The sequence below is a fragment of the Scomber japonicus genome, chromosome 18 (assembly GCF_027409825.1).
Source record: "Scomber japonicus isolate fScoJap1 chromosome 18, fScoJap1.pri, whole genome shotgun sequence".
NCBI lineage: Eukaryota > Metazoa > Chordata > Actinopteri > Scombriformes > Scombridae > Scomber > Scomber japonicus.
Genome location: NC_070595.1, coordinates 27,265,025 through 27,292,008, shown reverse-complemented (window position 1 = coordinate 27,292,008; position 26,984 = coordinate 27,265,025). Strand labels below are relative to the sequence as shown.

Below are 26,984 nucleotides of genomic sequence, written 5' to 3'. Positions count from 1 at the left end.
AAATCATTATTTAGCTCTAAGGAGAGAAATTAGTCTCAGTTCTGTCATGAAGTCATGATTCACAGATAAAAGCAAGAGTGAATGAATCAGTCAAGATTCAAGATTAGATATCAAATATTCCACATATGTATATTTCCAGCTCTGAGTCCATTAATGTCAGCAGAAATTCAACTTTTGAGATGCTTTAAAATATCTAAATGTTATTAACCTCATTTTATTTTTTTTACACATTGTCATATTGTGTGTGTGTGTGTGTGTGTGTGTGTGTGTGTGTGTGTGTGTGTGTGTGTGTGGGTGGGTGTTTTGTTCTCCAGTCTACACAAATGCATATTGCATTTAGTTGGGACTAAAAGCTTTGGATGTACAGCTTCTCTTCACATTCATGAGTAATTTACAACTGGCTTCTTTTTGTCAGACAACACACGTAACTTATAGTCTGTACTGTATGTGCTGGTTGTTGTCATACTTTGCTTTTAGCATCTATAGACACACACACTACTCTATTGATGCTCTATTTATATGCATCATGAAACATGCATTTGTAGGGATGTAAAGTAATATAATCTATATATAGTGTGTGTCATATTAGGACAGTAAGTAATCTCTTCATACTAGATGTACTTTATTGATACACCTGCAGGAGATTGACTGATTCACATTCATTGTTGATGACAGGTTGATGAAAAGGGAGGATGGCATATAGCTGACATGTCAATACTTTCCCTTACTGCTGAGGATAGACTGAAAAAAATGAAAAAAGAAGTAAAAACAGCATTCTGATAGAGTTAGATATGCAAACTCTTTGTGTAATTGCTGAACTCTGACATTAGTTACACACTCTCCAGCTCTGATTTTGCCTTTTTTTCTCCTCCCTCCCTTCTACATTCATATCACTATAGCACAAATCATTATAGTTCAAACAGCTTCAGTCCTCAAAAGCAGTTTGTCAGAGACGGTTTTAAAACAGTCACAAAACACGGTGCCAAGACTTCCTGTTTCTGAATTTGAAGAGCACGACTTGATGATTCTATTTGAATAACTGTGTATAAAATAGAGGAAAAACGCACAAATTACATTTGTTGCTTGGAGAGAGAGAGAGAGAGAGAGAGAGAGAGAGAGAGAGAGAGAGAGAGAGAGAGAGAGAGAGAGAGAGAGAGAGAGAGAGAGGGCAGAAGAGGGTTTTTCTTATCATGCGTGGCAGGTTGCCAGTGGATATGTTGCTGCCGCTCTCACAGGGGCATCGTCCAATCTTTTCCGTATGTGAGAGCTGACACTTCAGGGCATATCTATGGCACAGGCGTGTTAGTGATGCACACGCCTTCTGCTGCTACGCGGCCGACGAGGATGAAGGACTGCCATGAGAGACTTCTGGAGTTACTGGCAAATGCAACAGGCCCACCGAATAAAGTCAAATAAATAAATAAGACTGAAAAAAAAAAGAACCCAAAACATAATTACAGCTATATGGCATTTGGCATTGGAGAAGCTCACTTGTGCAGATACTTGTGGTTGAAGTAGATTTTAAAGTGAAGACACAGACGAGAGGGAAATTCTGCAAATGAACGAGTGCTGAGAGAAGCCGTTTCTTGTCTTAGATCAGCTGAAGGAGGACGTTTTGAGGCCAAAGCATCTAAATTACGCAGCGATCTGTTCTTTCTGCTTCTTGCAGACTTAAAAGACACATTCTGTGATACTGAAACGTACTAACTGTCCTACTGGCAATGCTTCGCTCTATTTTTAGATGGAAGACGTCATGATATTCAGGGTAAAAAATCATTGAACTTCTGCTCTGTTTCTTGGATCGTGATTAATACTTAATTAAATAGTCATTAAGATGTGAAATGTCTGCTTGGCTTTAGTTTAAAACATTATTCTGCATAATCGCTCGTCCCTCTGTGTGTGTGTGTGTGTGTGTGTGATTCACTCCACCGGCTTCACCAGCGGAAAAAAAACAAAACACAGACAATATCACCTCGTGTTTTGGCAAGTTGGAAAGCTTTGGCAACTTTCCATCTTACTACTCCACCGGCTCTTCCACTCCTCATTGTTTTGCTCCTCATTCTGCACTCCTTAACTCTCTCTCTCTCCTCTCCTGAGCACACACACACACAGAGGGAGAGAGAGAGAGAGAGAGAGAGAGAGAGGCAGAGAGAGAGAGAGAGAGAGAGAGAGAGAGAGAGAGAGAGAGGCAGAGAGAGAGAGAGAGAGAGGCAGAGAGGGAGAGGCGACCCTTTAACCAACAGGCGCCGTTGTTAATCATTAAATCGGATTTTTATTTTTTCGCCCTCCTCTGGAATGGCTGGAGTCGAATTGACATGGAGCCTCGACAGCGGGCGAGGCAAAATGGCCGCTCGTAGTAACAGCTCACAAGCCCCTGGACAACCTGAGGCATGGCCATCCAATCCCACATCATTAAGGCTAGAGTCCTTTATTGTGTTGGAGGTATTAAATGGTGCGCTGGCTATAGCCCTGAAGTCACACTCCACTAGGAGAAAACAGCAGAAAAATAACGGCACAGCTGGATAATGACTTTTCCCTGGGAGGCTGACCATGTGTACAAAAGCGCTAATGATAGCAGGTGCAATAAGCGAGCGCAAGGCTTTTACTGCGTCCGAATCTATTTTCCTCTGCTAAACTCACCAGTGATTTCCCTCGTGTAGGTGTCTTTTTGTAGTTTAAGAACAACCCCCCCCCCCCCCTTTCTCTTCCTCCTCTCCTTCTCCTCTCCTCCTCCTCTCCTCTTCCCTCCCTCTCCATTCCTTTCCTCTCTCTCTCATTCTGTATCTAATCTCTTTATCAGCTGTGCAGCTAATATCAAAGAGGACTGTAGTGTGAAAATCCTGCAAGTAAAACCTGCTGTCAGAGCCTAATCACAATTAGCTGGGCTCTAGACCCATTAGCCCCGAGGGGAAGAGACCAAAAGCTGACAGAATTATTGTTAAAGCTACTGATTGCTAATGATCCTGCAGAGCAAAAAAAAAAAAAAAAAAAAGAAAAAAGGGTGGAGTCTGGATTTCCAAGAGAATAATTAAAATAAAACTCAACTCATCCTTTTTTTTTTTTGCTTCTGAAATGATTCGTCATTTGCAGAAGTCTTCGAATTATTCTGCAAAAAAAAAAAAAAAAAAACACATGGTGAAGTTTGCTTGAATGTGATTGGTATTAATGGTTAAACAGATAACACGTTTCCTGGATTTCCTGACTACACAGCTTCCTTTAGCTCGGCTTTGTAGCAGAGCTCTTACATCAGCTGTGCTACAAAGGCCTGTGTGTGTGTGTGTGTGTGTGTGTGTGTGTGTGTCTTCCAGATTATAAAACATTAAAACTGGAAGTTAATGACTGATTGCAACAGCCGTTACTTGAAACTTGTAAGAAAACCAGAGCAACAACTCTCAGACAAAAACAACCCCCCCGCCCACACCCCCCCCCCCCCCCCCCCTCTCCTCGCACGTGACACCCTGGAGTGAATCACCTGCAGTATAAGCCTTTCAAAGAAGCTCCTCACATTTGATGTTAAGCCCCCCAAACTGTTCTAGCTGTCGGAGGACTTTGCCGGGGAGATAGAAATGTCTAAAGTTATTACAGCAGTCAGGTAAAGTGTGTGGCAACGCCGTCCTGTAATGGGGGGGTGGGAGAGCCGGCCAGCAGCAGCAGCAGCAGCAGCAGCAGCTAATGAAGGCGTCTCGGGGAGTACTAAAGAGTCTACGTGACACTACTCCTAATTCGCCCCGTCTGAGGACACAGATCAATTAATACATTAACAAACGATCGCAAGCACTTCATCTTGCAATATGAAACCGGCGGCCTGGACTCGCTGCCCTCCCGCCTAGAATGGCTTATCAGCTCCCGACGTCCACACATGAATTTCTCAACATCCTCCGCCGGTTAGGCTGCAAAACCCTCCGTGTGGGTTTGTAATGTCTCACCAGAGGCTGAGACCATATGTATGCGTTAACCACAACATGTGTATACGCTGCAGTGTGCAATAAGGGCAGGTACAGAGCGCTCTGAGCTGCTTCCTTATCTTCTAAGAAAATCTAACCCACTGATACAATTTGCAATAATGCACCGTGTACATATATATATGACCAGATCACAGCAGATATGATGGAGCATCTGCCTAAAGGGAATCCACTCCTGCTAATGACCACAGCACCAAAAAGACACAAACTGGCTCCTTCCTGTTTTGTTTTTTTAAACTGCTGCTAGTGGACGTCCTTTTTTTTTTTTTTCTTGCAGATAAAAACAAAGCATTAATGCAGGCCAAACACACCATGTGAGCAGCCTGCGGCACAGTTGAGTGCATTGGTTGGGGAAATCTAAAGTAAACCATTGCTCCTTGCCATGCCATATATATCCAGTCTCCCCATTACCACCATCTCTACTCGACAGCGAGGGCCCTGCACTGCTAAATTATTCATCACACTGAGGGGAGGACAGAAGCATGCATGGTTTCTCCACTCCATGCCTCTTCCCTTTTTTCCTCTCTGTCTCTAACACAAAGGAACAGCCGGGTGGAGAGAATGATATACAGGCCGCCTCTCCATCACTGCGTGGCCATCGCAGGAGATGTCATCTCCACTTCCTCCAATTACCACAGTGGAGTTGAGGTTGGGTTTGGGGTTTGCGTGCTGCGGCAGACCAGACGGTCGCTGGCTTTGCCCTGCCGTGCATATGGGGGGAGAAAGGTGGGTGGCACCCAGGGGCCCAATGCATAACCTGGGACGTCTTTGTATACACATTCATCTATATCAGTGGGCAACAGGGAAATGTAAGCCAAAGGTAATTGCCCTGGATAAGAACATCTGCTTGGTGAATAAATATTCTAATGAGGGGAGCTTGCAGGTTCCCCAGACTGATGCACGGCTGACAGGCCTCCGGAGGGACCGCAGGTAATGCTCACCACCTGCAGTTCAAACAGGAGGCGGTCCCACCCTCCTCTTGCAGCTAAATGCTGGCCGACACACACGCACGCACACACACACACACACACACACATATACAGACACGTATAGATACAAGGGATGGCTGGTGAATCATTGATCACGCTCAGGGTTGTGATGTTACTTTTCTCAGGAATGACAAGTGTAATGCGATCCTCCTGCACCCCTGCAATGCTCTGCCGCTGAATAGATGTTGATTTTAGGGCCTTGAGCAAAACTTTAAAAATTGACACGGTTAGAAGTCATCCATAATTTAACAGCTTAACTCTCTTTTAAACTCTTCTTCCTGCAGTGTCACGTCATTGGCTAACTTCTTCCCACTCTCACTTGTGAGGTCCTTTCTCACAGATACAAATACACACGGCTGCCTCGATTATCAGGCGTTTAGCTGTCAGTTCATTTGTGTGTTATTTTTCTGATGAACTCTTGACAAAATGTTAGAAAAATGTTCACGTCAAGGTCCAATCTTCATATTTTTCTTTGCATATTTGCCCTAAGAACAGTCCAACATCCTAAAATATTCCATTTATAATCATATGAAGTGAGAAAATCAGCAAATTCTCACATTTTAGAAGTCAGAGCACAAGAATATTTAGCATTTTTTACTTGATAATCAACAATCCATCCATTGTCTAAATAGTTGCTGAGCAGTTTCCTGTTCATTACGACAACTTTTCAGATTCAAGTCTAAAAAAGACAAGCCAGCAGCTAATGATCACCTTCGCTGTCACTATTAATCAGACGATTATTTTCCCAACGATTTCATCAATCATTCGGTCTCCAAAGTGTTGGAGAATTTCCTGAGCAACATCAGTCAAAAGCCCAAAGGTACTGAATTTAAAATGATATGAAAGTGCAGAAAAGCAGCCAAATCTTAAACCTTAGAAACTAGAGCCAGTAAATATAGATAACTTTTACTTTATAAAAGACTTAAACCATGTATCTATATCTAAACTGATGCCAGGTTTTGTTTTTAAAACTATATCTAAACCTCACAAGTAGCTAATCAACATTCACATTCACAACTTTTTTGCACATTTGGCTTCAAAGTTGGTTTAAAAAATTAGGTGTACTTAATGCATAAAAGACATAAATATCATTTTTTGGAGTTGAGAAAAGTAATAATGTCTCTTTTTAAGTGAGTACAAAGTAGTTAAATGTTAAATGATTTCCCTTCAGCCCATCACTGATATATATCCACAAACAAATATACAATATCTCCTTTAGCTGATGAGAGGAAGTGTTACACTGATGAGACTGCCGAGCTGCAAACTGTCAGCATCACTGCTTCTCTCTGTTCACTTTACATCTGTGTGGCCATCATCGCTCTGACCGGCAGCGAGGAGCCTCACTGATGAAACCGGAGGTGGAGAAAAAAAAAAAAAAAAAAAAAAGTGGGAGCCTGCATCCTCACAGCTTCACCTTCAAAGAGGCCAGAAGACAGTGATGAGCCTCTTTTAATAAGTGTGTTATAATATTCAATAGTGTTCAATACCCGGGAGGCATCACACTTTGAAACACTTTGAGGCCTGCGTTGGAGTGAGGCCTCAAAAAGAAACCAACACTCACACACAGAGAGAGAGAGAGAGAGTGTGAGAGAGAGAGAGAGAGAGACTGCAGTGTGTATTGGTTTCTTTGTGTTATGACATAATTTGGAAACCATACAACTCCCCATCACTTCCACTCTACTTGGAAACAAAAAGCAAACTTTTCTCAGTGGTTTGAATGTGAGATCATTTCCCCCCACTTAGAAAAACTTTGGCCCCAATACATCCTCTCTCTCTCTGTCTCTCTCTCTCTCTGTCTCTCTCTCTCTCTCTCTCTCTCTCTCTCTAGAAATCTGAGCTCTAAATCGATACAAAGCGCTGTTTCATTCATAGCGTGCTTAACATGCTTTATTCATACTTATTCATGTATTGCTTTCACTTTCAAGAAAAAGAAAAAAAAACAACAACAACAACAACAACAACAACAAAAAAAAAACTGTGGTTCAAGTATTAAGTCATTTATGATGGAGTCATCTATGAAAAGTAACTTTCCCCCAAAATGATGCTCTCGCCCCAGAAATCTGAACTCACGATCAATAGATACAGCACACACACACACACACACACACACACACACACAGTCTGCAGACGACACATCTGTAACTGCATTACAGCTCAGACTGTTTACAGTGGCAATGCTGGAAATATGTGTTGCATTAGAAAATAATTTCATTTGCTTTGTATTTATGTGAGGGTACAAAATACAAGCCGGAGGATTAAAATGATCTGCGATGGGCATTAGTGAGAAATAAAAAAAAAAAAGAAGTGTGTGAACGCAAAAAAAAAAAAAGAAAAGAAGAAGGAAAAAAAAGGAGCGAATGGTGGGCAGCAGGCGTTGTGGTGAGAATACATAAACCACAGAGGAGACAAAACCAATCTGACTAATCACACATGGTCTCTAACTGAATTAATCAGCAGCTCTGATTGAAGTTCCTATACAAGAAACTTTCACTTTTTATGTGTTGATACTAGCGCCCCCTGTGGACGAAAGCGGTAGTGTCTAAGAAAACTACATTTCCCATGAGCACTGCCGCCTCCTGTCATAAAAAAGATGCTAGCACATGCTTTTATTTTGGAGGCAAGCGAATGCAATACAACTTCTTTTTAAATCCAGCTGTTTGCAGGATGCATAGCGATGAGGTAATGTATCTATCTGTGGCTTTAGTAGATTAATAATTGTAATATGGCGACGGTGAAGCAAAATTAACATATAAAGGTGCTTTTACACTAAATCCGATAATGCAGCGGCGGCGCTTTCCCACAAGGCCGTGCAGAGGTGTGGTTCATTTGTGCTTTAAAACGTTTATTTCTCAGATTCACGATACATCGCCGCTCCCTCTTTTCATTCACTCTCAAAATCGCTTCACCGTCGCTACCGTCACACTCCCTCTCTTTCTTACTCTCTCGTCTTTTTGCACGACAACAAGCCAAACTTTACCTTACACGTTATCAAAAGAAGACACATCCCCTCCCCTCCTCATCCTACTAACATCTTTGAACAATAACACATGTAACATAAACACAGCCTCTTCCTTGTCTGCGTGCCTTAAATCGTTTTGTCAGATTTCATCAAGGAATAAAATCTGATGGAATAATTATATAGAAATAGTCAATCCTCCCGCTGATGGTCTGGTTTGTTTATGCGGGTCATAGAAAGGTATCAGAGGCATCATGAGACTGTTTCATAACCAGTTAAAGGTTCCTTGTAGTAACTTTAACCATCTGTAATCACCCTTTAATTAAGGGGGGGCACTTAATGTGGCTTAATAAAGAGAAAATGACAGTAATATGACAGGAATCCTGGCTGATTTAGATATGTGTGTGCAATAATAATAATAATAATAATTAAAGCTGCAAGAAGCGAAGAACGGGCCCTCGCCCCCCCCCCATGCATGTCGCTTTACAGATACAATAGGGCTTCGTGCTGGTCAGTGATCGGGCCTTAATAACAACAACAACAGCATAACACACACATACACATACACACACACACACACACACACACACACAAATGAAACTAATTGCACACGAGGAAATTTTTAAACGTGTCCCCGAAAGACCCTGAGCTGTTCATTGTCAAGACGGCGGCGTTAAATCAGAGTGATATAGTTTCAGATGGCACACATACTGCATGCTGGGTAGTTTGACTGTCAGTGGAAGTTGAATAACAATAGTTGTAAAGATATTAGTGCGGGGGGGCAATAATCACACTCCCAACATCTCCCTCTCTCATTTTAAAGGCTGAATAAATACGACACGAGCACACGCAGCAGGCCTCCGTAGCGTCTGACTGGAAGCATCCAGCGTCAATAAAAATCATGGAGGTGGAAAAACCATCAGTTGTGTTGCTGCATGTAGGAGGCGCAACACCTCACACACACACACACACACACACACACACACACACACACACACACACACACACACACACACACACACACACACACCAACACCAACACCAACAAAACACACACTGTATATACTATAGGGGCTGAAACATACTCTGACTCATACATCACACACACACACACACACACACACACACACACACACACATACACACACACAGCAGCAGCTACCTGCCCAATGCCGGAGCAGCGGTGAGCAGAAGAGATCCACACTTTGTGGTGCGGTACTCACCCAAAAGTACATCATCATGGTGGAAGCGGGACAGGTGTGAGCAGGCGGGCGGAGAGCAGGGGCCGAGCACTGAGACCAGTCCAGCCAGTCAGGAGGAGTCCGAGCGTTTGGACAGAGAGAGAGCTTTACTGGTCCCTGTTCCACTGAGGCAGCCCTCCCTCTCAACTGTTCAATGGGGCTTGACTTGAGGTTTCAACCCCCCCAACCCCTCTCTCTCTCTCTCTCTTTTTCTCTCTCTCTTCCTTTACCTTCTTCTTCTCCTTCTTCTTCTTCTACAAGCAGCTTTTTCTTCAGTTAATTTTTTAAAAGCCCCCCTTTCTTTTTCTTCTTCTTCTTCCTCTTCCTCTTCCTCTGAGCCAATACAAGTAAGTAAAAGAGAGAGAGTGAGTGAGTGAGTGAGTGAGTGAGAGATTGGGGTGGGGGAAGGTGGGGGGTGGGAAGCAGACAGGGAGAAAAAGAAAGAGAGCTGGGGAGGTGTTATAACCTCTTTTTTTCTTTTGACACTCTTCCACTCCACTTGCCTCTCCACACCACTCACTTCGAGACTCTCCCTCTGTCTCTCTGCTCTCTCTCTCTCTCACTCTCAACTCTCCCTCTCTCTCTCTCTCTCTCTCTCTTCCCCCTGTGCCGTCTCTTATTGGTGAATGTGAAATCAGTCGGTACGGCGCCGAGGCTCAACTAGAGCAGCAGCAGCAGCAGCAGCAGCAGCAGCAGCCTGCGCTTGACAGCTGCCTCCAGCGTTCCTCCACCGGAGCCGTGTTGCTCTGCATAGAGGAGTGCGCTGAACAAACCGGGATCCTGCAGACGGTACTGTAAAATTCAGCGTCCCGGGGAGGAGGAGGAGGGGGGTGGGGGGGTGGGAGGAGGGGAGTTGGATGTTGGGAGGTTGAGGGAGGAAAGGGGGGGAGGGTGGGGGAGAGGCAGGAAGCCGGGAGTCGTGGAGGAGAGAGCTCTCTGCAGGGGAGAGAGGGAGGGAGAAGAGAGGAGGAGGAGGAGGAGGAAGAGGAGAGGAGAGGAGAGGGGGAGGAGGAGGAGGGTGGGGGGGTAGAGGCTTGTGTTGATGATGATGCTGGTGATAGTGGAGGACTAACAGATCACTCCCTCTTTCTTCTTTTCACTGTCTGTGACTGAGATGTTGCACTGAAGTTGTGGCAGTTTTAGTTCAATGAGGAGGAGAAGACAACGCTGAAGAAAAGGGAAGACAAAAAAAAACAAAAAACGAGGGATCTCAGAGAAAAACCTTAAAGTATGTCACAGGCAATTGGAGGCACAGCCTATATTCCACTTTTTTTCTTCCTCTCTCTCTCTCTCTCTCTCTCTCTCTCTCTCTCCCTACTTTTAACTGCTGAGCTTCACTTGCTTCATGTGTGTGCTTGTGTGCATTGCATCCTTTTTTTTCCTCCCAGTGTGATTAAACTGGACTCACGGGTTTGTGACCAGGAGCGATTAACAAAAAGAAAAAGAAGAAAAAAAAAACCCAAAACACTTTTTCAGGTTGCGTTTTGTGGCAGATATCAGAGGCCAGATGAAGTTGGTGTGAAACACCTTTGTGTGCCAAGCTATATTACATTACATGCTTTAGTGTGTTTTCCATCTGGTGGCTGTAAAGGGGGAGGGGAAAAACGGCAGGAGGAGGGGAGGTGGGAGGTTTGAAGGGGGGGGGGGGGGGGGTTGGCTATCTTCTAGACAGCACTGTAACAATGAGCCTGCCTCAGCAATTTTCAAAACATATCATCAATACACGACTGGGAGCTCGCGCTTTTAAATATTAACCCTGTGGCAACCGGGGCAATCTGCGGAGAGCTGGAGTGGTTTTTGCGGCATCCTCTAGTGCTGGATCATCCAATAAAAGACGTCCTGGGGGATGAGCTAATTTGCTGTAGGATCCTAAAGAACATTTGCCAGCTATAGAGAACATTGCCGTAATGAACAGAGCAGATATATTCAGGTTATGTTACCCATCAGTAATTGCCACATAAGGAGGCTGAGTTAAATTTGCAGCTGGCTTTGAGCGAATTGATACACAAGGGGCCTCATTCATATGGCGTAACTGTCATCTTAAATTTATCAACCATTTTATTTTTTTCCCCTCCCTCCTTCAGGAAAGCACAAGTCAATGTTAAAAAAAAAAAAAAATCAAACGCACACCGGCAGTCAAAGAATTGCAATTAGTGATTTTTTTTTTGCAAACATTGTGATGTTGCAGAGAAACGGTTTATTTTAGAAGCAAACTGCATTATGCGCTTTTGATAAATCAAGACATGCATCATATAATTCTCAGGCTGTTTCCTCAGTCTCGCTGCCACATCACAATCCAGCTTTTCCATTACTTTGCACGCACACACACACACACACACACACACACACACACACACACACACACACACACACACACACACACAATCTCTTATTGGTGGCATTACCATGCACATACAATTCCCCCATATCTTTATACATGTCCACCAAAACCCAATGGATTTACATTAGCAATCACAGAGTGGGTAACCGCCCAACTCTTCCATCAATCTCTGATGGGAAATAAAAATGAAATGCACTTCTCAGGCAACTCGGATTAAGGATCACGCTTTTATCAAATACTGAAGTCTATTTCAAGTCCTGCTCATAAATAACTGAAGGGGAGAGAGGGAGGAAAAGAAGGGTGGAGGCACCAAAAAAAAAAAAAAAAAGGCTGAGACCGGAGGGGAAGGGGCAGACGGGCGGGGTGGTGTGGATGTAGACAGGGAGCATCATGGTCTGAAGCTAAGGGCACTTGAGGATGTGGGGATTAGAAAAAAAAAATGTAGAAAATAAGAATCTGGGGGCATTTTAGCATCACATAATCCCCACATCTCCTTACTAGGAAACTCCTCCAATTACAGATGAAAAATGGAATTCGGATTAAGTCGGCGTTGCTCGGGTTTTTTTTGCAGACCCGGTCTTCCCCCGCTTCCTGCGTGCTGCACAGCGCTTACCAGGGGGATGCGAGTGGCTTCCCCGACCATTTAGACTTCCCACTGTAGTCTAGACACTCTCCCCCGAGACTCTGCCATCCATTATAAAGATAGAGCTTTCAAAGAGGAGAGGAAGTGGAGGCCTCACACGGAGCGAGTTCTGCCTAAAATGTCCGCCTCTCTCTCTCTCCGACCCTCACTGAATTTTTTTTTTTTTCGTCTTAATATTTTATGATGATCTCACCTCCGCGCCGCTACTTACAGCAGCATCTTCTGTCAAACTCCACTCGGATCTTGTCATTAGGAAGACTTCAGTGGAGACAATGAGCCGCACTTCCGCAAATTCTCACTCTCACTTTCAACCCCTTAAAACTCCCAGTGGAGTTCTTGGCAATAGTTACGACTAGCTTGGGCCTTTTCGTCCTCATTCATCAAATACTCTTGGGCCCTCTTCTTCCCCCCTCCCCTCTCCCCCTCACCGTTTGGTCAGCCGAAGACAGGAAGGGACGCGGCTCCATCCTGAGTCTCTCAGGTTAGTTTTCTCTAATCACACACTTCACTTTATGGAGTGACCCGTTTTTACAACTCACTGACGAGGATGTACGGCCAGGCTCGTTTTTATCTGCCTTCATCGGCTCCACAGGTTGGTATTGACATTTCCATTCTACATACAGCTCATCATGGAGGTGAAGCTGTGCCCAGTGATGCTGCTTTTTTAAAATACTACACTTTTCACTTCTTCTTTTCTCTCTTCCCTTTCTGAGAATCATATTTGCTGCATGTGAATAATAATCTAGGATGATGAGGGAGCCCCAAAACTCACGAAATTTTGCACACACATGAGACCTGGTAAAAAAATGTGATATTTAAAGTCCGTGTAAAGTAAGAATAAATATGTGTTCTGAGTTTGACATACCACAGAAAAGTGTGTTGTTAACAACCCTGCCAAATTTGAATGATTAAAAAATTTGCCAAATATATTAAATTAGGCTTCAAAGTTGTGTAAAAATCAGCCTCTTTCTCTGCTCCCAAACGCTGTAGGATTGCCTTCCGAATTCGCTGAAGCCCCGCCCCCTATCAAGAGTCACCTGTCAATCAAAGTCACCACCTCTACCAGAAACATGGACGCTACATTTGAGAGCTTTTTGCTGCTAGCTCGGCGGCTAACTTGGCTGCTAGCTCGGGGGCAAGCTCAGCTGCTAGCTTCGCGGCTAACTCAGCTAACTGGCTAACTGTAGACTGTAGTAGTAGTAGTGTGTGCTGAATGTATTTATACCTCTACAGCAGCAGGGGCGGGTTCGCTCCAGATTGACGCAAACGAACGAGATTTGGTAAACATGTGTAGCGTATCAAGATGCACAAAAAAGTCTCTTGGAGCCATACCCTGACTCCAACCGGAAGTCGGCCATTTTGATTTGAAATATGGATTTTGTCGCCATTTCCACGCCTCGCACTTTTATGAACAACTCCTACAGATTCTCCTTTATACCAAACGTCTGTGGCGTTGTGCCGAATTTCACAATTCAGGGGGTGGGGCGGGGGAGTGAGGGCCTTTATTGCTCTTACTCTTTACTTTGGTTGGTTGTACAAGGTGCTGCTGCAAAATATGTGCTATCAGTAATAATACTAGAATAAGTACTATTTGTTCATTTGTGTGTATGTTTTTTCATGTTTAAAAAAAATCTATGCTAAATCGTGTATTGTGAATCCATGCAACTCAACACTGAATCGTACAGTATAAGATTTTTAAAAAGCCAAGAGTCAAAGCTTAATTAGAAACATTGTAATATAAACTTCAATTTAACTTTGAGCATCAATAAGTCAAAAACACTCATAGTGGGTGTGTGTATCTGTTCTGATGTGATTGCGAGAGGTTTCTAAGCATCAACTCATCAATCCGAAAAGCAAACTAAAAGTAAATCAAGTTTTAAAAAAATGGAACTTTTTACACAGCACTTTTATTTTGAAGAACTATTTCCTGCAAAAGAGTAATTAGGCGGCTAGCAACATCCTAGCAGTCACGAGACAAAACCTCTTACCTTTCCTGCCTACTCAGCTTCACAATATAACCAACCTGAGTTTGAGTGCCACAAATACAAGCGATGACTCACGTTTTCCCTCCACGAACCCTAATATACCTCACTGCTGAGATTACCGTTAAAACCGTAACGTCTAACCGCTGCTCTTGACACTTCCTGTACCAAGCTGCTAGTTTAGAAGCTCGCCACGTTTGTTTATGTGCCAGAGTCAGTCAGTACACTCAGTGCTCGTTAGCCTGTGGATCCAAATCCTGCTGCCTGTGCATGTTTGACTCATTTCTGCAGTTTGATTAATTGCTAGAAGCCTTTTTTTTTTTTTTTTTTTTCTAAATTGTGAATATTGGTTTGTGCATTGATTTAAATACTTAATTCTGCTCTTCTCTCATGATACAACACACATGTTAACAGATTTTTTTTTTGTGAAATGAATGCATGAAGTAAACACTACATGATATCAAATAATCAGCTAAGTGGAGTCTAGGATGAACTATGTCAGTGAATAATGAAGCAGACATTCAATGCTTCCACCTTATTACTAACTGCTCTCCACTCATCTTACCTAAAAGGTGCCTAGGAAAAACCCAGATCTTGATATTTAGAGGTCTTTTGTTTCTGAGGCTTTATACTATTTCTTGACTCTATATGATTATAAATGTGAATGGTTGTCTGTCTATAATCTATCTGCAGCCCTGCACCAGAATGAGCAGGTATAGCTAATAGATGGATGGGCATTAAGGCTCAACTGCACTTTATTCTCGTTCTCATTTAGTTGAAATAAAACTGAATGGGTGATAAGTTAGCTTATGTTTTTGACCGTGATTTATTATTACGACAAAGGGGTTGGGAAAAAAATTGTATAATGCCATCAAAACATCCTGACAGTAATAAATATGCATAAAATAAAATAACAAGAAAAAATACACGGGTCTTGCTCATTTCTCCGACTCCAGTCTGCTCACATAGCCTCGCATATTTAGCCTTGAAAACAGTAATGTTTTGCTTCCTGGCCCTGGAAGACATCATTAAACATCATTTGTAAGCATACATTACACTATACACAGCAAATCGCCCATCTGGTGATTTTTGGAGCTCACTGTCTGGGAAACAATAAATCTATTGTATGGCTCCACGTAAAGAATCCCACTAAAAATATAACGCCTCCGTGTAGTGTAGTGTAGACATACGTGGAGTACATTAAACGTAGCCGTGTGCACAGACTGTATGTAGTGTTAATAATGCAGTGTTTACATCTTGGCATTGAGCAGCTCAGTACTGGCCCAGGGCTGCAAACTGGCAGGGCTGTGCAGTAATTAGGGGCTGTGTGTCGGGGATGTGAAGGCTCGCCGCGTGTCATGCTGATACTACTGCCGGGAAGACCTGGTGTGTTGACAGCGTGCACGCCGAGCGCTACACAAGGCCACACCTTTATGTCACAGCGGGAAGTTTTTGCACCTTTTTTTTTTTTTTTTTCAACCTCAACAAGCGCTCCTGCAGACCTGTGAGCTCGGACCGGTGCTCGGCGGTGGCAGAGGATGTTAAAGATACAGCAGCGGTTGTTAGAAGCATTGATTTAAAGACTGGTTTTTATTTTTTTATTTTGCCTTTTTGGTTAAATTTGCACTGTGATGACTCAAGGTGCATCAGCTATAATGTATTAACTTTGAGTGTTTTTCATTCTTATAGCTTTTGCATAGCAGATTATTAGCTGTTTGTTGTCTATGTTAAAATGAATGTTGTCTTTTTTATCCATGATGATATGGTTGCATTGATTCTAGCTGTGTGACTTCTGCTTTGACTCATTCATAAGAGGAAAAGGTGCAACTTGCTGGTTCTGAACTCTCTGAAATAAAGTTGGGGGAACTTTTTAAAAGACAGATTTTTTTTTTTTTTTTTTAATGATACATAATATAAAAAAAAGTGAATAAAAACCGTCTGCGATGTCCTGGCTTTTAGTCTCTTATATCAAACTAAAAAAATAAAAAACCCTGCTAGATTATACATCTCCCAAAGTGCAACCCAACCTTGCCTTTTCATTTGATTTCATCTGCCTGGTAAATGCCCACATCTTTTTAAATGCTCCTGAATTTGAGAAATGTCGACTTGACAAAGCCACAAAGCCCTTTTAGAGCCACATAAGAAATTCGACTACTTTTTTTTTTTTTTTTTTTTTTTCCCATTGACTGCACAGCGTCGGACGTGACGAGTAAACTGATACAGATGTGTTAAAAAAATCACTTCACGACTTCAAGAAAAGCTTTCAGGTCTTTCTATTCTATTCAATTCTATACTTTTATATGTTTCTATGTATTTTCTTCACACAGCTGGCACATTTTGTTAGATAATACACATTTCTGTTTAATTGGAGGCCAAATGTCTGTCAGCTGTGGTGTTTGATGTCTTTATCATTTGTTACATCTTTTGAAAGGCTTGTTTATTGGCTGCAGAGCTTCCTGTGTGTGTGTGTGTGTGTGTGTGTCAGAGCGTTAATACTCACTGTAAGTTTGACAGTATGACAGTAGAATTTATATATATATATATATAACATTTTCCTCAACGAGCTGCAGGTTTTTCAGGATTGTGAAGAAGATTTTTTTTTTTTTTTTTTTTTTTTGCCACTTCCAAAAAAAACAACTGGAATCCTAACAGCTTCTTGCATCTCCGTTTGACATTAATTGATAATCAAACAAGCCTTCACATTATACATTTATGAGATCAGCTGAATTATCTATTTAATGTAACCCAATTATATGCAACCCTTGTGCACCAATCAACACTAATTCCCGACTCATAAATGACAGCTACAGCGACAGATTTAATCAATAATAAACATTGATGAAAACTTGCGACCCGCTTAGAAAGAGGGTAATTAACAGGAAGAAAAACTGCTGTGCTGAATTTCTTTCTTTTTTTTTTTCTTTTTTTTTTCCTTCTTTAGGAAAATTGCTCTCTGATCCGCTGTAGTTTACTCCATTCACAAGAACCCTCCTCTCTGTATCTCAGCTAATAAATCCAGCAGCAGAAGAGAGTAAGTGTAAAGCAAACATTCAATTTCCCTTTGACAATTAGGGATATACATTTATCATGAATTCTTAACACAGGCTTCATCTGCTCCACTTCTTAATTAGAACCTTGTCATTTTTTTTTTTTTTTTTAAAGCTGTTGCCAACAAACTAAAATGTCATGAATTATTTAGTCTGCTTCTTTCACTTCAAACTCAACATCAGGACAGAGAAATGAAAACAGGAAATGGCTTCACCTTTGCTTTTTTTTTTTTTTTTTTAGGGTCAAACATGAAACATCTTTGTTATGCTAGTATCTGATGCTCGAGCACAGAAAGCCTTTCTATAAAAAATAAAAAAATAAATAAATGAATAAAAGTCTGATATGAGATAAGATGCTAAGATGCTAAGATGCTAAGATGTGGCGGGCTTCCCCTCATCTTGCATCCGCAGCAGACGACTGTCACATCCTGCTACGCTGAGCACAACTTCAACTAACACATGTCAACAAAGCAGGCATCAAAAAGCAGAGCACGTTAAGACACTTTTGGAGAATTCTGCACCTGAAGCTCGTTTTGGGTTCAACAGAACCTGCATCAAAACTCCTCCTCCCCGAGTCAAATGGATGCAATGAACATACACCGAGGGGGGGGCTCTGCTTGCTCTTACCAGTCTTGTAAAGAGGGGCACTCCCAAATGCCAGAGGTGATCGTTCAGCAGTCCGCTGTACACCACGTTCCCGAAGACAGCAATGCTTCCTGACTTACACAACGTGTTTCCTGCAGGGACACACAGAGAGAGAGAGAGAGAGAGAGAGACGGGCGGGCGTCATTGAAATGAACAGGAAGCAGCAAGACACTCAGCTCTGAGGGGGAAAAAAGGTAAATTCAATCAAAGGAAATCATTGCACAGGAAGAGGAATAATAGAGAATGCAGCATCGATTGTTATAAATATTGATCTCAGAGGTTTATTGACCTTATGTGTAATGACAAATAAAGAGACAGGTAGCTTGTATAGAATGGATGAAGTTGTGGAGTGAGTGGAGATGATCTGACGACAAAGTTCATCTGAATAATCACATGAGACGCAGCGTGAGTGAAGATGTTGACAAAAATCTCAACACCTGAAAAAAAAGCTGGAAAAATCTTCAGAGAGCTAAACCCAACCTGTAAATGCTCCATCACCACATTAAAGGCATCATGTCACATCAACCTCGTCACAAGCACTCACAAAACCAGGGAGGAAAAAATTGGAAGCAGTTACTGTTTTTGGACGCTTTTTTTTTTTTTTTTACACTCCTGGTCTGAAAGAAAATACTTCACTCTTCAGGCCTTCCTCTCTCTCTCTCTATTCTTATCGCTCACTACTCACACCGGCCCCTGCTATCATGTAACTCGTGAAGTTCTAGAAAAGGGAAACGGCATCTGTTAAAGGCAGCTAAAAATAGAAATATGAAATAAACAAGGGCATTACATTATTTAAAAAAAGAAAAGAAAAGAAAAAGAAGCCAGTTTAGAAAAAAATTGAGTTAAATGCAAAGTTCTACTCTATGAATGAATGAATGGACTTTATGACAGATGTGATTTTGAATGGACCGGAAGTTTAGGTTTCACTCTCAGCTCTCTCTCTATTAAGCTCGCCAGGTAAATAAATGCAAATAAAAAAAGTCATAAAGTCAAATGTTGACAGCTACAGCACAACGGTGGCACCGTGTCAGAGCTGCTGTAACATGTATAGCATCAGCCCTCCTATATACATCCTGTCCACTGCCACTAAGCCTCAGCACATAGTTCACCCTCTCAAAGACACTGTTAATTAGCTCAGTGCCAGTGAGGGGCCCTCACAAACAAACACACACATGCATGCATGCCCACACACACACACACGTGTCCCCAAGAGTGTGATGTACTGCACGGCGCACTGACGTCCCCATATTTGTGATGAATGCAGCTTATGGAGCAGGCAGCACAGAAAACACAGGTCCCCATTGTAATTTCTGCACAAAGGAACGCTGCAAAGGCACACCAGGGGTGGAGTGAAGCAGTGCTGACAAGCAGCACATGCATTATTTAAAAACAAAAGTAAAAAATGCCCATTAAAGTGTCAGTGGTGCTTTCGGCAGTGCTGGCTTGGGCGCGGTGTGCGCATTACTGTTATTAATGGGCCAGGCGTGGGGGGCATTGCTTTGGTGTGATTGCTCTGCTGCTGTTGCTATCCGCGGTTCATGCCCCCCCACCACCTCCAACCCCCCCACACTCTTTTTTTTCCATTTCTTCTGTGTGTGCGCGTGTGCGTGTGTGAGCGAGAGAGAAGAGGAACAGATAAAGAGCATGATACAGACAGAGACGGAGAGACACGGCGAGACCCCGAGTGCACAGTCAATGAGCTCCTACAGCTAATATCATTTCACATTATTGAATGCATATTAAGGCAGAGAGACCTTGTCAGACGAATAGGAGCACCAGTGCTTATATCAAATTCTGATCCGCCATCACGGCCATGTCGAAAAAATGCCGGGAATGTAGTCAGCATATTGAAAATAAGTGCAAACCATTTTTCCTTGCAGTTTAAGATCAAGGGCTATACATTACCACTACTGACACAGCAGAATGAGGTCATTGTGTATGTTGTAATTACAGCTGGGTAAACACAGCGCTCTCTGCTGCAACACTGGGAACACAGAGACGATGCACAACTAATAAAGAGGAATGAGGACATAAACCAACGACTTTTGATCTCTCTGCTAACAGTACTGGAAAGTATTTAATACATCACTAGGTATAAATAAATTGAAGCAAATGATCACTGGGGCTTGTTACGATCACTTCCACAGCATTGTAATACATAGAAATGGAGGCAGGCGGTGTTTGTACTGCCTGATAACAAAGTGCACAACCAATAAAGACACCTTCCTGACCTATTCTTCCATATCCAGTTTGTTATGGTGTTATTAATGGTGTTTATGTGCAGCAAGCAGAGCACATAATCACATTTTCCATATTTGCATGTAGAAAATGTGACATAGAAGAGACAGCTTGAACACCGCAGAGCTGGAGCTGGAGCTGTTCATTTATTTATTTAATTCTGCTTATAAAAAATGAATTGGACTCAAGATGTTGTGTGTGGTTTCCGTGCGTGTAATACAATCTAACCTTAAAATGATGACACGTTTCTTATTGCTTCATGATGAACTGTTGATAATCCTTTTTTTAGGGTTGTTAATCCTGCTTTTTTTTTTAGGGCCCCTCTCAGCAGTCGGGGGTTCTCTCATCTGCAGACTCAACAGCATTGAGCCCAACCTCTGATTAATTATTAATTGTATGATTAAAGAGTGTGTGAGTGTGTGTGTATGTGTGTGTGTGTGTGTGTGTGTGTGTGTGTGTGTGTGTGTGTGTGTGTGTGTGTGTATGTGTATGTGTGTGTGTGTGTGTGTGTGTGGCTTGCAGAGGAGAGAGAGGTAGAGGAATGCAATCTGCAGTCTACTTTGCATTATCCACAACTCTGACTTTCTTCTTTTTTTTTTTTTTTTTAAATATTTCTTCGTTCAGTGCTTTTATTTTTTAATTTTTTTGGACACTTACATTTGAGAACAAGGCGTTTAACTGCAGGCGTCAAACTGTTTAATACCCAAATCACCAGGCTTGTACAATACCTGCACGAACAGGAGAGAAGGGAGAAGAGGGTATTGTTTTATTAAGTGAGTGATGCCTGGTTGAGTCTGGCTCAATTTGCTTTTGGCTGAGAGTCAGAGCTGCCAGAGCTTCTTTTTTTTTTCTTTTATTTAAATCTCATTGAAGACATACATGCAGAGTGAAGCCAACATAGGCTTCAAGGCTGACATCATCCCTATGTGTGCATATATGTGCATGTATATTTCTATGCTTATAAATGATTCAAAATGCCAAAGTTCAGCTTTAAACTTGCTAACTTTCAGACTTCCAAAGCAGGAAGCAAACATAAACATGTCTCTGATTTGAAACAGATTAAACTTGTGAAATTAAAATCAGTTCAGATACATGTGTTACATCTGTGATGCGGCTCGAGCTGCTCCGTCTTATCACATCATCGCTGCTTAGTTTTGAATTCTCTGCTTAAAATAAGTGAGTGAACAAATCTATAGAATAACACTTGAGCTAGTTTCTTATAGAAAACTTTTTCTTTCCTGAATGTGTGTCTTGAAATGAGAGAATAAAGCAGATGAATACTTCAAGGACTTTGATGTATGTTAGGATAAAAACCTTCCTTCCTTCTCTCTTTCTTTCCTTCCTCTCTCTTTCCTCCTTTCCTTCTTTCATTCCTTCCTTCCTTCCTCCTTTCCTTCCATCTTCCTCCCTCCCTCCCTTCCTCCTTTCCTTCCATCTTCCTCCCTCCCTCCCTTCCTTCCTTCCTTCCTTCCTTCTCTCTTTCTTTCCTTCCTCCTTTCCTTCCTTTTCTTCCTTCCTTCCTTCCTCCCTCTCTTCCTCTCTTCCTCTCTCCTTTCCTTCCATCTTCCTCCGTCCCTTCCTTCCTTCCTTCCTCCCTTCTTTTTGTCCTTCCTACCTTCTTTCCTACCTTCCTTCCTTCCTACCTTCTGTCCTTCCTTCCTCCATTCCTTCCTTTTGTCCTTCCTACCTTCCTTCTGTCCTCCCTCCTTCCTTCCTTCCTCCCTTCCTTCCTTGACTTGAGGACAACAGGAGGGTTAATAGGATTAGAGATAGCTTGTATCTGTATGACCAGTGTCTGTCCTTTTTAATAACAGGCTGACTACAATCCAGAAGTAACTAGAATAATATGAGTAGTTTAAAGTTAATCTTTATATAAAGCTTATAAACCTCTATGTGTAATGCTGGGAAACATAAATTATTTTAAAAGTTCATAGTATTAGAGCTGAATTACAAGTTATTTGTTAGTTAAGTGTAAAACTCCTCAGTTCTTGATTCTAATTTGTGAGGATTTACTGCTTTTATTTGTTTTATTTGATAATATATATATATTTTTTTACTTTTAATGACATCTCTGTTGTCCTCGAAGGGACAGGAAGGAAGGAAGGAAGTAAGGGAGAAAGAAGGAAGGAAAGGAAGGAGGAAGGGAGGAAGGAGGGAAGGAAGGAAGGAAGGAAGGAAAGGAGAGAGGAAGAAGGAAGGAAAGGAGGAAGAAGGAAGGAAAGGACGAAGAAGGAAGGAAAGGACAGAGGAAGAAGGAAGGAAAGGAGGGATGGAGGGAGGAAGGAGGGAAGGAAAGAAGGAAGGAGGGACAGAAAGAAGGAATGAAGGAATGAAGGAAAGAAGGAATGAAGGAAAGAAGGAAGGAGGGAGGGAAGGAAGGAAGGGAGGAAAAAAGGACACAAGAAAAGGAAGGACACAAGGAAGGAAGGAAGGAAGGAAGGAAAGAAGGACACAAGGAAGGAAGGAAGGAAGGAAGGAAGGAAGGAAGGAAGGAAGGAAGGAAGGGTCAAAACAGACGGGGTCAATTTGACCCGGGAGGCTGACACAAAGGTTAAGGAATTCTGATGGCCATTCTTGTTGATTTTCTGACATTTAATAGATAATAAATCAACAATCTAATCAGCAGACTAACAGATAATGACAATAATTGCCAGTTTCAGCCTCAACGCTAACACAGTCCTGCAAAACATACAACTCTTCATAGTTTGACTCTCTCAGCACCAGCAGCTCAATACTGGGCCAAAGAAATGGAAGAAAAACCATTTGAGTGTGGTGTCAACACTATAGGTGACTCTAGTTATTTGGAAATGTGTGTGTTTGTGTGTTTGTGTGTGTGTGTGTGTGTGTGTGTGTGTGTGTGTGTGTGTGGCGACCCCCGGCCTCCTCCCTTGGCTCTACCGTTGGAGGTGGGTCGCTTTAAGCATTCAAACTCAGGAATGTGCAGCTCATTTCTAGCAATGAGGCACATTGCTGCAATGCAATAAGGGAAAACAACACTTTTAATAATTCAGGCCCTGAGACCGTGAGGAGGGTGAAGAGAAGAGGAGGGGAGGGTGGGGGGGGGGTGGGTGGGTGGAGGGAAGACGTCTTAAAGTACCGCAGAATGGCTCATTTAGCTCCTGCTACGCATTATTAAAGTTGTATCGAACCCCCCTCCTGGGTCTTTCCCAAAGTTTTTTTTTTTTTTTTTTCATTTTCCTTCCTCTTTCCCCAAAAGCCTGCAAGGTAACCAATAACAGCTAGCAACATTTATAAACGACAGAGTATCCTGCACCTTAGAGGAGGAGGTAAACAATGATGTAGCTCTTAATCTCTCTTTCTCTCTGTCCTCCCCACTCACTATAGTCCTCCGGTCCAAAATTTGTCAGCGCTTTATCCCGTTTGAACCGTAATACAGAGAGCCCCTCCGCTGTCCAGATTATTTTCTGCCTGAGCTAAGCCCACGATGCATAAAAAATGTGGGGAATGAACCTTGTATGGAATCAAATTGAGTAATAAAATCGTGTTCACTGTGGCACTGATGGACGAATGATGGTACCGTTAAGGACGTGTTCAAAGGTACTGTAAATTGCCTCTGAGCCTGATGGCAGTTTCTAGAGCAAAGAGAATGAATATGAATGAAAAATATATACAGGCAGGAGAGAAAATGGAAGCAAGGTAAAATGCAGATGTGGGGTTTTTTTTAAGTTATCTTGGAGGAGGGGGGGGGGGGGACAATAATATATCACTGCACACAACAGCTACATCTAACCTCTATCATCGTCCACTTGGCTGAAAAATACCTTTGAGCTCTTTAGAAAGAACACAACACATGATATTAACCCTCCTGCTGTCCTCGAGTCAAGGAAGGAAGGAAGGGAGGAAAGGAAAGGAGGGAGGAAGGAAGAAGGAAGGAAAGGAGAAAGGGTGGAAGGAAGACGGAAGGAAAGGAGGAAGGAAGGAAGGAAGGAAAGGAGGAAGGGAGGAAGGAAGACGGAAGGAAAGGAGGAAGGAAGGAAGGAAGGAAAGGAGAAAGAGAGGAAGGAAGGAAAGGAGGAAGGGAGGAAGGAAGACGGAAGGAAAGGAGGAAAGGAAAGGAGGGAGGGAGGAAGAAGGAAGGAAAGGAGGAAGGGTGGAAGGAAGGGTGGAAGGAAAGAAAGAAGGGAGGAAGGAAGATGGAAGGAAAGGAGGAAGGGAGGAAGGAAGAAGGAAGGAAAGGAGGGAAGGATGGAAGGAAGAAAAGCTGGACGGAAGACAGAAGGAAAGGAGGGAAGGAAGGAAAGGAGGAAGGGAGGAAGGAAGACAAAAGGAAAGGAGGGAAGGATGGAAGGAAGATGGAATGAAAGGAGGAAGGAAGATGGAAGGAAAGGAGAAAGGGAGGAAGGAAGATGGAAGGAAATGAGGGAGGGAAGGAAAGGAGGAAGGAAGGAAGGAAGGGTGGAAGGAAAGGAGGAAGGAAGGAAAGAAAGGAGGAAGGGAGGAATGAAGACAGAAGGAAAGAAGGAAGGGAGGAAAGGAGGGAGGATTGAAGGACAGAGGAAAGAAGGAAGGGAGGAAAGGAGGGAGGATTGAAGGACAGAGGAAAGAAGGAAGGGAGGAAAGGAGGGAGGATTGAGGGACAGAGGAAAGAAGGAAGGGAGGAAAGAAGGAACAGTGAAAACAGACGGGGTCAATTTGACCCGGGAGAACGACACAAAGGGTTAAAATACAGTTTTCTTTTTTATTTTCCTCATAAGCTGCAAAGTGGAGAAAAAAGCAATTTAATACACAGTGTGAGTGTGTGACAGCATCATAAGTATTCTGTATTGTCTTGTTTCAGCTCTTAATTGCAGCTTTATGATGTTTACACTCTCAATATTCAAAACCCCCAAACTCTATATGCGTTTTATGGCTGCATCGTTCAATCACATGGAGATATCCTGCATGCCTTACGCCTTACGCCTCACTTTATGCATATTTCCCCCCAAAAGTTCAGCCTGCAATATACTTGGGAAGAAATAAAACTGATTTATGTGTGTTTGAACAACATCTTAGCTGCACAGCATGCATTTTCCACTAGGTCAGAGGTTAATGAAAGAAAAACGTAGCTGTCATATTCAAGATTTTATGTTTTCCAATCATGTTTGCATGATTGTGTAAAGCAGGGGTGTCAAACATGCGGCCCGTGGGCCAGAACAGGCCCGCCGAGGAGTCCACTCCGGCCCACTTTTCTTCCTGTCTTCTTTTCCTTCCTACCTTCCTTCCTCCCTTCAATCTTTCCTTCCTTCCCTTCTTTCATCTTTCCTTACTGTCTTCTCTTCCTTCCATCTGTCTTTCATTCCTCTCTTACTTCCATCTGTCCTTCCCTCCCTTCCTCCCTTCAATCTTTCCTTCCTTCCCTTCTTTCATCTTTCCTTACTGTCTTCTCTCCCCTTCCTTCGATCCTCCCTTTCTTCCTTCCATCTTTTCATCCTGTCTTCTCTTTCTTCCTTCTTTCCATCTGGTCTTTCTTTCTTTTGTTCCTTCCTGTCTTCTCTTCCTTCCATCTGTCTTTCATTCCTTCCTTACTTCCATCTGTCCTTCCCTCCCTTCCTTCCTTCAATCTTTCCTTCATTCCTTCCTTCCATCTTTTCATCCTGTCTTCTCTTCCTTCCTTCCTTCCATCTTTTCATCCTGTCTTCTCTCCCTTCCTTCCTTCCATCTTTTCATCCTGTCTTCTCTCCCTTCCTTCCTTCCTTCCTTCCTTCCTTCCTTTTAATGCACCGGCCCACATAAGATCAAATTGGTCTGTATGTGGCCCTTGAATGAAGATGAGTTTGACTCCCCTGGTGTAAAGGGTGAGGAGAAACTAGAAGCAGCTCTTTATTAAACCCTTACACTGGCTGTGGTGGTCAAGCTCTGAACAAGGCTGGTCTCTCTTGGTGAAAACCTGACATTTCAGACACCCTGTGCAAGGTTTTCAGCCGGCGGCGGTGGCAGCAACAAATTATAATTATTATAATTTATGATTACTGCTTACGTTGCACAATGCAATGAAAAAAAATAAAATAAAAGCTCATTAAAATGTCCATTTAGGATATATACACCATAAACTGCTGCAGAGATCTTAAATCTAACCGCGCTGCGCTGCGAGGGAGAAAGAGACAAAAGACAGGAGGTCAAGACAGAGAGGGAGATAGTGGATGTCAGACATGTTATGATTGGCTGATATATATCGGCCTTTTATGAGGAATCAGATGCGGTCAAGTCAGTGCAGTTCACCTCTGATAGGACGGCTATGAAACTGTCTGATTACATATTTATTGTAGTGTCACTGGTTGTCTATAATCAATCTGAAATGCAACTTGTTGGTCTGATTTTACACACATTAAATAACATTACTAGTAGTTAAAGGAATAGTTCACCTTTTTAGGAAATAGACTTATTCACATATAAATGCCACTATGGGTTTAGCAATTTTTAGCAGGAGTTGAATTATCAGCACAGGTCTCCTCCTCTCTTCTAAAACACACTTGGTTATTAAACCAGTAAAAAACACTGACTAAAAGCAGTTTCACCTTAAAATATCAGCAGCAACATGACGTCTGGAGGGGCTGCAAGTGTTCAGCGTTCATCATTCTGAAGGTTTTTAACGGGAACCAAATTACCCACAGAGGTCTTTACCTCTTCAAAACAAACAGACCTGATGATTAAAAAACGGTAAAAAACACTGAATAACACAGGTTCATGTTAAAAAAACCTGTTTCTCCCACACTGTTCAGGGGACGCAGGGCATTCAGGGTGGGAGAAGGGGGGGTTGTGAGCTGCTAATGTTTGCTCAGCTGGTCTATCTGATAACTTGACATCCAGATGTCCGATGAATAATATCATACGGATAAAAGATAGAGTTAAAAATGACCAAGATCTAAAAATCATGTCATAAAAATGTGACTTAAATCTGAATAAAAAGTCACATTTTAACATTTTCTGGCAAACAATCACA

At 42.5% G+C, this 26,984-nt stretch overlaps 1 protein-coding gene across 1 annotated transcript in view; it reads right to left on the bottom strand.

The window, feature by feature from the left end:
* LOC128378701 (RNA binding protein fox-1 homolog 3-like) overlaps positions 1-17,896 on the bottom strand; it is a 124,131-nt gene extending 106,235 nt beyond the window's left edge. Inside the window, exon 1 of the mRNA XM_053338280.1 lies at positions 17,789-17,896. The gene's annotated coding sequence lies outside the window, so the exon portion shown is untranslated. The remainder of the gene's footprint in view (positions 1-17,788) is intronic.
* Positions 17,897-26,984: the final 9,088 nt, after the last annotated feature.